Source organism: Coptis chinensis, chromosome 9, assembly GCF_015680905.1.
Source record: "Coptis chinensis isolate HL-2020 chromosome 9, ASM1568090v1, whole genome shotgun sequence".
NCBI lineage: Eukaryota > Viridiplantae > Streptophyta > Magnoliopsida > Ranunculales > Ranunculaceae > Coptis > Coptis chinensis.
Window position 1 is genome coordinate 39,464,079 of NC_141464.1, and position 11,157 is coordinate 39,475,235.

Consider the following 11,157-nt stretch of genomic DNA (forward strand, 5'->3'; position numbering starts at 1 on the left):
AATAAAATTGCTCTCATGTTGAAAGTCTTCTTACTGTGAGAATCATAAGTTTCAGCCCCCTTGGACCGTACCACAATTAAGTTTCTGAGTTCTTCAATAAACGGCTGCAAATAAACATCAATTTCATCTCCTGGATTAATTGGAATCAATAGTGTTAACATTACAAACTCTTTGCGTATGCACAAAGATGGAGGAAGATTGTAAGGGATGATCATTACATGCCAACAACTATGAATGCTATTGTTGTTACCAAATGGGTAAAATCCATATGTTGCACCAAATGGCTCAGCAGCGAAATCACTCCACCGATAATTAACAGACTTCCAACAAGAATAATCTATTGGGTGCCGCATATGACTTTGGTTTGGAACTGATTTTGCAGGCCATGTCATATTCGTAGCAAGCCATGACACACTATACATCTTTTGCAACCTTTCTGTTAAAGGAAAATATCTTAGCTAGCTTCTTCAATGGCAAAGGTTTAGCCCTTGGCTTGGATTCATCAGCTGGCTTCTATCTGCGTGCCCCACATGTGGGACAACTATCTCTATTTTCATTATCTTTCCCCCAGTATAAAATACAATCATTTGGACATGCATGGATAACCTCACACTTCATATACAATGCCTTTATCATACTTTTAGCACTATCCATTTTAATAACCAATGTACTCTTATCCAGTAGAATCCTTTTTAAGAATCCCATTAGCTGTGTGAAACTATTATTAGACCACCGGTGTCTAGACTTCATCCCCAATAGCTCAATTGTCGTTGACAACTTTGAATGTTCACCTTCACACGAAGGATACAAGGGTTGTAATGCATCTTCCATCAATTTCTTGAACCGAACATCCATATGTATATTGATTTGAATATCATCTAGTGAATTATCACTATCATGAGCATCATCTTCGTCGTGAACCTCATCCACCTCATCCAGACATGCGTCCAAGTCATGAGGTTAACTATGCCCAAATGTATCGTTCACCATCTCCACCATTCTTGGAAGCATCTCTTCATTACTGACACAAGTTAAGGTACTAGCAACACTAGCATTGACATTTTTTTTTTTTTGGAAGAATGCTCTCCATGTTGAACCCATGATGTGTAAGAGCTTGTTATACCCTTACAAATTAAATGGTAAAAAATATCTTCAGCTGATCTCTTCTCTTGGTTACCGCAGTCAACACAAGGACAGCAGTACCAGTCAATTTTTTTCCCCAAACTATTTTGGGTAAATTTAATGAATGAACAACCACCTTCAATGTATTTCGTAGATAACGTCGGTGGCTTCATCAATGCCTTGCTTGGCACTCTCATAGACATCTTTTACAACAAAAAATCAGTACAAATTAAATGCCACTTGCATATCAAATAAGGTGTCATACTAACTAACTAATACGACTTGTAGCACACACACACAAACAAGTAATATTACATCACCAATAACATACTAATTGAATTAAACTTGTGGTAGTGGTAGTGAAAGCCATATAATCAGAAATTTAATGAGTCGATATGCAACTAATTTTTTTTACTATGTTTATCCCCCCCCCCCCTCTAAATTCCTAGTTGCGCCCCTACATTGGACACAACCACCATGCGAATAACACTTTTGACAAACCAACACCCTCACCATGTTGAACAAAACATAGTTTATAAAAAAAAATCGTTAGAATTGATAGACAACACCCTCAACACGACAAACCAGCATCTTCACCAAGAAGTTCATCAATTAAAGGACGAAAACTTCCATTACCCAATAAAACAAACAGTGAAAACTCACAATTTTAACAACAATAATTTCCTCAAAATTTTTTATAAAGCAATAAAAAGTCACAACATTATACAATATTAATTCACAATAACAATAGCATATCAACAACAACGATAATGATATGTGTTTCATTTCTTAAAACAAAGAAGTCTTTTTAAACAAAGAAAAAAAAACCTTTATGAGATGCAAACTATCTAAAATTCCAACAAAGCTAGTTGTAGCAGTGCGTATGCAAAACGACCAATTTAAAAAGTTTGAGTTTTGACGCAACCCATTACAAGAATGGGAAAAAAAACAAGGGTTTTGATACCAATTTATACCTCTATAACATAAAAGTACAATCTTCTACAAAAATAAACACTACTAACTGCTCATACAAGATACAACAAATACTGACTGCAATACTACAAAAATGATATTTCACTCTAAGCTCAAAGCTAGTAACAGATATACCCAACATATGTAACAGATGAATTAGCTCATGGAGTTATAGGTGCCATAAATAATTGAAATAACTACAAATAAATTGTACCTAACTAGCGATAAGTTCAGACTTATTCAAAAGAAGAGTAGGCGAAACTCCAGTCAAATTGTTTATCAACGGAATGATAGTTCTTTGAATTTTTTTTTTTATCATTCATTTCTTACAAATTCAATAAATTGAACTGACTAAAACTCCTCAATCACTTAATAATTCACCCCACAACAACAATGAAATATTCACAAAGCAATTTTTTAATACACCCCCATATCATAAACAAACCCTCAGCCACTCCAATAAGAAAATCATTACCCAATCTTCTTGTTGTTTATGCAATAACAGTAGAGAGTTTTCTTCCCATCTGTTTTGTGAATGTTCTTATTCGAGGGTTATCATCACTAGAATCAAACAGTTGCTTGGAATAGTAACAACCAATAGAAATGCCAACAGAGAATGGACTTCACTCATGAGGTTATGTAAAGCAATAGATGTTGGGGATATATACAAAGTGTTCATTTGTGTGGCAGTGAATTGTATATGGAAGGAGAGGAATGCACGTAGATTTCAACAAATGACTAAACCAGTTGACGCCGTGTTTAACAAAATGGTAAGAGACCTGAAGAATTATTTGCAGGTGCTGAAGCCCGATGTTAGAGACACTCATACATCGAGAAATCTAATGCACAGACTAATATTGAGTTTCAGTTCAAGTAGCAGAGTATCTCAGAGTGTTTATGGATGCCTCCTCAAAGAGGAAGAATTAAAGCAAACACAGATGGGTCGTTGAACAGTAAAGGCCCAGGACATGGTGGGGTGATGAGAAACTCTGAAGGCAGAGTGCTAGCTTGTTTCAGTGGGAGTGATGGGCTCAAATCGGTGATCTTTTAGGAATTAAAAGTGATAGAGATTTGCCTAGGTAGATGCATTCTAGAAGGATTTAAAGAAGTTGAGTTGGAATCAGACTCTTTGAGAGCTATAAACGTAATTAACAAGTTAGAGAAACCCCCCTGGTACTGCACTGATATTCTTGCATCCATTTGAATTAAAGAAGTCTGGATTTCGATTCATTTCTTTTACTCGTGTATTTCGTGAGGTTAATAGAGTTGCAGATTATTTAGCTAGTCTAGTGCAGGAAAATAGTCTTTGTACTGTACATTTTGGCCCTCCTCTAGATAAAAAATTACAAGCCTATGTAAATGAGGATGCTAGTGGACAAGTGTATGTAAGGAGACATTGACATATTAATACAGGTGAGCCTAACTCTAGCTTATTTGTGGAAAAAAAATAAAATAAAAACTCTAATAAATTTCAAAAGAAACACAAGAAAAAAGCTTCTCTGAAAAAACTGTTACTTGTTTGATTTTAATGTCTAGAGTATACTGAGAGTTCTAATGAGTCCTTCATTTGCTGGTGATTGACTTTGAGCTGAGCTGTTGTATCCTAGGAGGTGTACGCTTTGAGGCTGACAACGCACTGATACCGGCATCATTTTTCGTCTTAAGGAAATTGTGCCAATTACAATCCTCAACGATAAGTTTTCACTAATACATATTTCTGTTTTTGCATACTAGATTCATACAAAAAAAAAATACCCCTTCATACTTTTATTAAAGATAAAACCAATTAATTGGCTGACCAAGCAATTTGCAATTTAGGACTGCTTCTTCAATGGTTTCCACACTATAAAGATACGAACAGAGTCCCGTTTACATTTGAAATGTTCTAATAGAGTAATTACGTTGGTGATGGGGAGCAAAAGTTTAGATTTTAAAAAAAAAAAAAAAAAAAAAGATATGGAAATCTTGATAGAAGAATTGAACGAAAGAGATTGAAGAGTTTAGACGAATAAGAAATTAAGATTGAAGAAGAAGGTGAATAATTGGAGAAGGATAATATTAGGTTTGGGATAATTTTGACAATTGATTTGATTGAATAATTTTTTTTTTTCAAAAGTTTAGAGGTTATGGCAGACCTCAACCTGTATTAGAAGAAAATCTCAAGTACATCATTCCTTTTCTATCCTCCTCCAGAATACTATGTAACTTTAGATCAAGAGGTGGAGTAAAAGAAATGACAAGCTCATCCGAGATTTGTACAACTTTGAAAGATAGTCAGCTGCCTGATTACCCTCTCTATATACGTGCTTAAAAGTGCATTTAACAAAAAGCCTGCTTAGAAAAGCTATTTGGGCCACAATGTTTGCACAGTACCATGGGCTTTGGCCTGAATCTTGAATGCTGTGGATAGCTCTTGAAGAGTCCGAGTTCACTTCTAACTTGGAGATACCTTGTGCTATCGCAAGTTGAAGACCATTTGCTATCGCGAGAAGTTCCTGATATACAACTGACGTTTTAGGTGAGCTGCCAGCATACGCCAATTTAACATTCCCAAGATTATCTCTGATGATCCCTCCAAAGCCAATTGATTGAATAATTGAATTCATGAAACAACTAACATTGGCCTCTTTATATAGATAAGCCTAACTTGATAACCAAAAAAGCTAGACTTATAAAACTAATTAAACTCAATAAAAGAAACTACTAAATCAACTTAATAATTCTACTAATAAAAATACCTAAAAGTGGACCTTCTAATCCTACATCATTCTCCCCTTCTTTCAAACAACTCGACCTTGAGTTGGTAATATGAAGAACTATCTTTTTTTATTTTATTTATTTAATTTTGACATGGCCAGGGGTTAAGGAGACCTTAACTTTTAATTAAATCAAATTAAAAGCGCAAGTACATTTTTTCTTCTTTATCCCCTTTAACCAATTCATACATTTTTTGGTCCATTAGGGGGATATGATACAAAATATCATTACATGAGGACTTGCTCAGTTTAGATAGATAATTAGCTACTTGATTTCCTTATCTAAAGACATGTTTAAAAGAGATTTCTTCAAACTTCAAAGTATCGGCCCATATCTGTGCTACTAGATTCCTGCAATACCATGGAGGTACCTCTTTCTTCTTCATTATTTGGATCACTCTCATAGAGTCAGATTGAACTTGGAGTCTACTTAAGTTCATTTCTATCACACCTTCAAGCCCTTTTTGTACCCACAAGAAGTTCTTGGTACATAACAGATAGTCTATTGGAGCTTCCACTATACGTGATAATAACATCTCCATTGCAGTCTTGTAAAGCTCCTCCAAACCACGCTCTCCCACCTTGAAGAGATCCATCAAAGTTAAGAGTGGGAATGGCTGTGTCTAACTTTTCCCATCGAACCCATTTTTCTTCATTGTTTTTGAACTTAGCTCCAACACCCAGTCTGGACAAGAGAGCTCTCAGTAATCCATCCTCTTTAACTATTTCAAGCATCTTCCCAAAGTATATCTTCATACTATTGAGTACTTCTTGCACCTACTATCGATTAGCTTTTAACAAACGTTGTTTCTTGAGTCTCCAGTTCCTTTCATTCCAAATGGCTTGGACAGCAGCACAAGTCAATGCCTTTATCACATCAACTGACATAGAATTCGATATGCAGATACGAATGAGATGATACCACTCATCATGCGAGTTGTGAACCACTTTTGTTAGCCCCACTGCTTTCTTGATGCTTTGCCAGACTAATTTCGAAAGGACCAATCAAAAAATAAATGGGCTGAGCTTTCCTCATGCGAGTCACATAAACAACATCTTGATTGCCCAATCACCTTCTTCATTCGTAATCTATTCTGTATGGGAAGGGCTCCTGAAAATAGCTGCCACATAGTAAAGGCATGTTTAGGGATCGAGAGCTTACCAGACTATCTTGTACCACTTCACTTTACTACGGACATTTTTTAGAGAGGCATATGCTGAAGAGATAGAAAACTCTCCAGAACTTGACGGTGTCCATACAACTTGATCAACAGTAAGAAATATATTGATATCGGTTTCCATAATCCATTTCTTGACTTAACACTCTTGTAAATCAGTAATAGTCCTCGACCATCCTCCATTTGAGATAAATGCAACTACTTTAGCATCCTGGGGTACAGAGTTGAGAAGAAGAGTTTTAGCTTGAACATTAAGAATGAATGGTCCTAAGCACCAAGGTTCATGCCAAAAGCTCGTGTCATTTCCATTTGCTATGATGTACCGCACAAGCTTCCATGACACTTCTCTATGCTTCAAAATACCTCGCCAAACCCAGGAGTAGTCCTTTGGAGCATTCATTGTCCAAAACTGCTTTTGCCATGATATGATGGTCCCATGACCATTTAACCCACATATGAAGAACTATCTTTGCTTGCTCAAAATATATGTTCCACGATCTTTCCAACGTTTCTTTCTACTTCTTGGATTACATTTTCTTAGTCTTCTACTTGAAATAAAGACATGTCCAAAAGAAGCTTCAAATACTAACCATCTGCTCACAAATTTCACTTTTGAAAAATTTCACCTTTTTTGACAAACAAAGTTTTCTGAAATTCTAAATCTTCCTTCTCACTATCTGCAGTATCATCTGTAAGCTGTAACTGAGAACTGATATATGGAATAACTTCTTCTATTGGCTCAAAAACAAATCTATCCTCTTCCTTGAGGTTTTCATCTTCATACTCATCTTCATCATTAACACCATGTTCCTCCTCTGAATAAGAAACATTGGCGTAAACTTCATCCTAAATAGACTTTTGTATTTCAGCTTCAATAGATTTCAACTACGATGGAGTTTCAAAATTTTGGGTAGTTTTGTGAAGTGATGGTTTAATGGGTGGTGTGATGGGTTTACGTGTAGGTGTAGGTAATAAAGATATATATAGACTTTGGGGTTGGTAATATGCCTTTGTTGGTTGGTGCAGGAAGTAATGGAGGTAGTGTTTGGGGAGGGTTGGTAGGTGTTGGTGGAGGATTTGATTGTTGATTGTAAGATGGTTGTGGCTCAGGAAAATATAGTAAATACCATGCAAAAGACGTAGTATTTTTGTCATATGACTAAAACTAACAGTTGGAGGCTCACCTATTTGTCGCCTTCTCTGTTGCAATTCATTCCAAATCGCATATAATTCTCCACGAAGAAGAAGAGTTGTAAACAAAATCTTATTTTCATCCTTAATACTTTGTAATCGAATCAATTCTTTAACACATTCGAGTCAAAAACCGATGTTAAGTTAATTGGCCATAAAAGAAAACAATATCAATGTCATCACAACTTCCATATTTATTTGCACTTACATCTAGTTACCATTGATGTCGATCACGAATTTCATCATACTCCAAGAGAGGTGAATGGAGATGATGTCGATACCAGAAGACATCCTTCTCGATTAAAGGCCATCTTCTACTAATGCGTTGCTCCATATCAAACTGAATTCCCTTCTAAAATTGACACTCTAGAGAAAATCGCTTGTATCGTTTTGATCAGAAATCGAAACGCAGATCCATTTTTTTGGTTGGAAAGTAGACTCTGAGATCTTTCCAGTGACATATAGCTCCTCACGAGACTCTAAGTACTCTGTTTTTTTTATGAATTTTCAAATATGACAAAATTTTGAGACTTTTTGTGGTAAGGAAAAAAAATAATTGATGGTGATGATGTGGTTTACGGAAGCGCTAGGGTTTTGTGATGCGGAAGCGGTTTATGGTGGTGGGGCGGTGGTGGATCATTTTTTAGATAAGAATCTAAAAAGTGAGGCTCTTGATACCAATTGATGATGAACAAATGCTTAGATTTAGAAGAAAGGATATGGAAATCCTTGATAGAAGAATTGAACGAATGAGATTGAAGAATTTAGATGAATAAGAAATTAAGATTGAAGAAGAAGGAGAATAATTGGAGAAGGATAATATTAGGTTTGGGATAATTTTGATAATTGATTTGATTGAATAATTGAATTCCTAAAACAACTAACATTGGCCTCTTTATATATATAAGAAACCTAGACTTGTAAATCTAATTAAACTCAATAAAAGAAACTACTAAATCAACTTAATCCGTGAGCGTAGCGAACTCTTGAGGTCGCTTTTCTCAAATCACCCAAAAAACCACTTGCTACGTGTCACTCTCCCCTGTGTCTGTCCGTACCCCCAAATAACCCTTCGTTTGTGTTCGATCCGACCCCCTTTCTCATTTTCCTTTGTCTTCGCCTCCAATCTCCCAATCTCTCCTCCATCAAGCCTGTTCTCACAATCTATCTTGAAAAAATGCCCAGAATTCAAGTGGGTTTTCCTTCAAACCGAACCAATTGAAATCTTTTAAACGACACATACTATATTTTCTTAAGATATTTCTCGCTCTCAGATTATTATATTTCTCTCTCTCGGATTCGCCACTTCAAAGTACAAATACAATAGATTCATTTCATCAGGAAATGAAGCATTGGAAGATTTCAAAACATTGGTTACAGTTGATTATGATAGAAGAGTGATTATTTCATGTCGTAGGTCATCACTTGCGTTTTTAGGTGAAACTTTACTTTGGGGTTTTGTAATTGTTATTGTTTTTAGAGCTTTAGTGAAATTAGGGTATTGGGTTTTGGTCTTGGTGGTGGTGGTTATGGAAGTGGGTTTTTTTTCGAGGAGTGATGGGAGTCTTCTTTGGAAGAGAAGTGGTGGTTGAGAAAATGAGGTTTAAGGAGAGGGAAGGGAAGAAGAAAAAGGTTTAATTTTAAGGTTCCAATTAATCCCCTTTCGCCTTCTAGAGATGTGGTGAAGTTGGGAAGTGAGGCTTTTTATGGAGACCGCAAAAAGCATCGTTGGAAGGGGAGAAACTTCCTAAATGGTGGCCTGATTTTGTTCCGGCTTCTTGGTTGTTTACGCAATGACAACCGGGAGTTACTGAAAAGAAGCCAATAGAGTAATTCGAGGTTTGCTGATTTTTCTTTGTAATTTTGTTGTTGAGGCAATAATATCACATTAGTTGCATGATAAATTATTTTCTGATATAGGTTATGAAATAAAATTGTATTTAGCAATTGGCAAATGTTTAAAGTCGCATTTGGTATTGTGAAATCATCATGACCTGTTTTTTGTCATAGAATTCATAGCTCAAGCCAAGTTGAACAATGCCCATTACGTATCTCGACATGTAATTTGAAGCCCACAAAAGTGATTATTGGAAGCTTGGATTGTTGTTTCTTCTAATCACTTCTTAGACATTGGTTCCTTCTATCGTTCATCAGGTTGACTTTGTTCTCAATTACTACAGAGGTGTGCATTGTCATTCAACACAAATATATTCTTGTTTCATCCACTACTTCATAAATAAAAATCTATTATAACTTTATTGTGCTCCTCATATGTGATGCAGCTCAGCAAGCAGCTCTACCTTTGCACAAATTGATGGGGAGGATGCACGCCAATTTGTTGCTGGTCTTGCTGATAGCATAGGACTTCAAAACGTTCGCGTTGTAACCATTGTGTCTACAAGCAGCTTGCAAACGACGGACACATTCATGTTTTCTGCAGGCCCGGTAAAAAGTTTTTTTTTTTTTCCTCCGATATATCGACTATATGTCTATATGTTGAACATATTCACGAACATGCAAGACTATCGAAATTGAATCTATCTCTAGATTTGTTCTAGCGTCTTAGTAATCCTCATTAGGTGGATAGTAAAATATCAAAAAAAGAGCAAAAAGAAATTCGGAGATATTTTTATTTTGTTTCTTTTTTCCTGGGTTTTATGTCAGGAAACTTAAAATAGTCAGCAATACATTATATCCCAACTCCCGTGGTGTTTCGCAGGATGTTTTTGCTAAGATTAAACTTCATAAATCAATAACTAGCAAGTTTAGAAGTCACCAATTATTTTATTTTGGTTTAATCTGTGTTTTTTGCAGATATTAAACTGCATCTAACATTCTAGCGAATGAAGTGAATCGTAGGTTGTCGGGTTATAAAGCGGGTACACTAATTGATCGTTCAAGGACTTCTATTACTAATTGGCTGAGAAAGAAGCTTAAGGAATTAATGATGGATTTTCAGGAGTTGAGGCAGAAAATGATGCCTGAATATAAGGAAATGGTGGGGAGAAGTTACTTTACAGTGACTGGTGAACGTTTAGAAGAAGATGTTATTGAGAAGATTATAACAAATGGTGAAGAGGGTGGTGAAGATTTCCTGCAGAGGGCTATACAAGAACATGGAAGAGGGAAGGTGCTTGAGACTGTTGTGGAGATAAGGACAGGTATGATAATGCAAAGGAGATAGAGAGGAGTTTGTTGGAGCTGCATAAGGTGTTTTTAGACATGGCTGTGATGGTTGAAGCTCAAGGGGAGTAGATGGATGATATTGAACACCATGTGTTCCACGCTACACATTATGTGAAGGATGGGACCAAGAATCTGAAGACGGCGAAGGATCACCAGAGGAGTAGCAGGAAGTGGATGTGCATTGGTCTAATTTTGCTCCTCATCCTTATCCTTGTCGTCATCATTCCGCTTATTACTAGTTTCAGTAAATCCTAAGTTGGTTGAGAGTAATATACAAGAGCTTTGTTGGAACATTATTTCATTCATAGCTTTGGTTGTGTCAATTTTCATTCTTGCCCTTTCTGAGTGATGGGAGTTCTGCTCAAGCTCCATATGGAGAGAATATCATCATGTATTTCAATTTGGAAATTGGATGTTTTTTATGTTTTAGTTCTATGTAGTTAGAAAATTGTGTGAAATTTTAAGTATGAGTACTTGAAGTTGTAGATCAAAACATCTTAGAGCACCCACTGTGTTCACTTTTTTTTCGCAACTTTTATTGATGGAAAAATTATTGGGTGCATATTTCATGTTTTGACTTGGGGAATTATTTGGAATTTGAAATGAAAATGCAAGATCGTGCCTTCCTATTGTTATGCAATTGTTTGAAAGTTAAAACTTAAAAACACCGGATTTTATGTTAAGCTTATTGAACCGGGGCTAGTGGCTCAAATTTACAAGAACGTTCAATTTACTAAGTAGTTTTCCCCGTT

The 11,157-nt window shown here is 36.0% G+C and overlaps 1 pseudogene; it reads left to right on the forward strand.

Annotated features, from left to right (window-relative positions):
• The first annotated feature begins 8,776 nt into the window (after positions 1–8,776).
• Positions 8,777–10,696, forward strand: LOC147475938 (syntaxin-related protein KNOLLE pseudogene; annotated as a pseudogene).
• Positions 10,697–11,157: the final 461 nt, after the last annotated feature.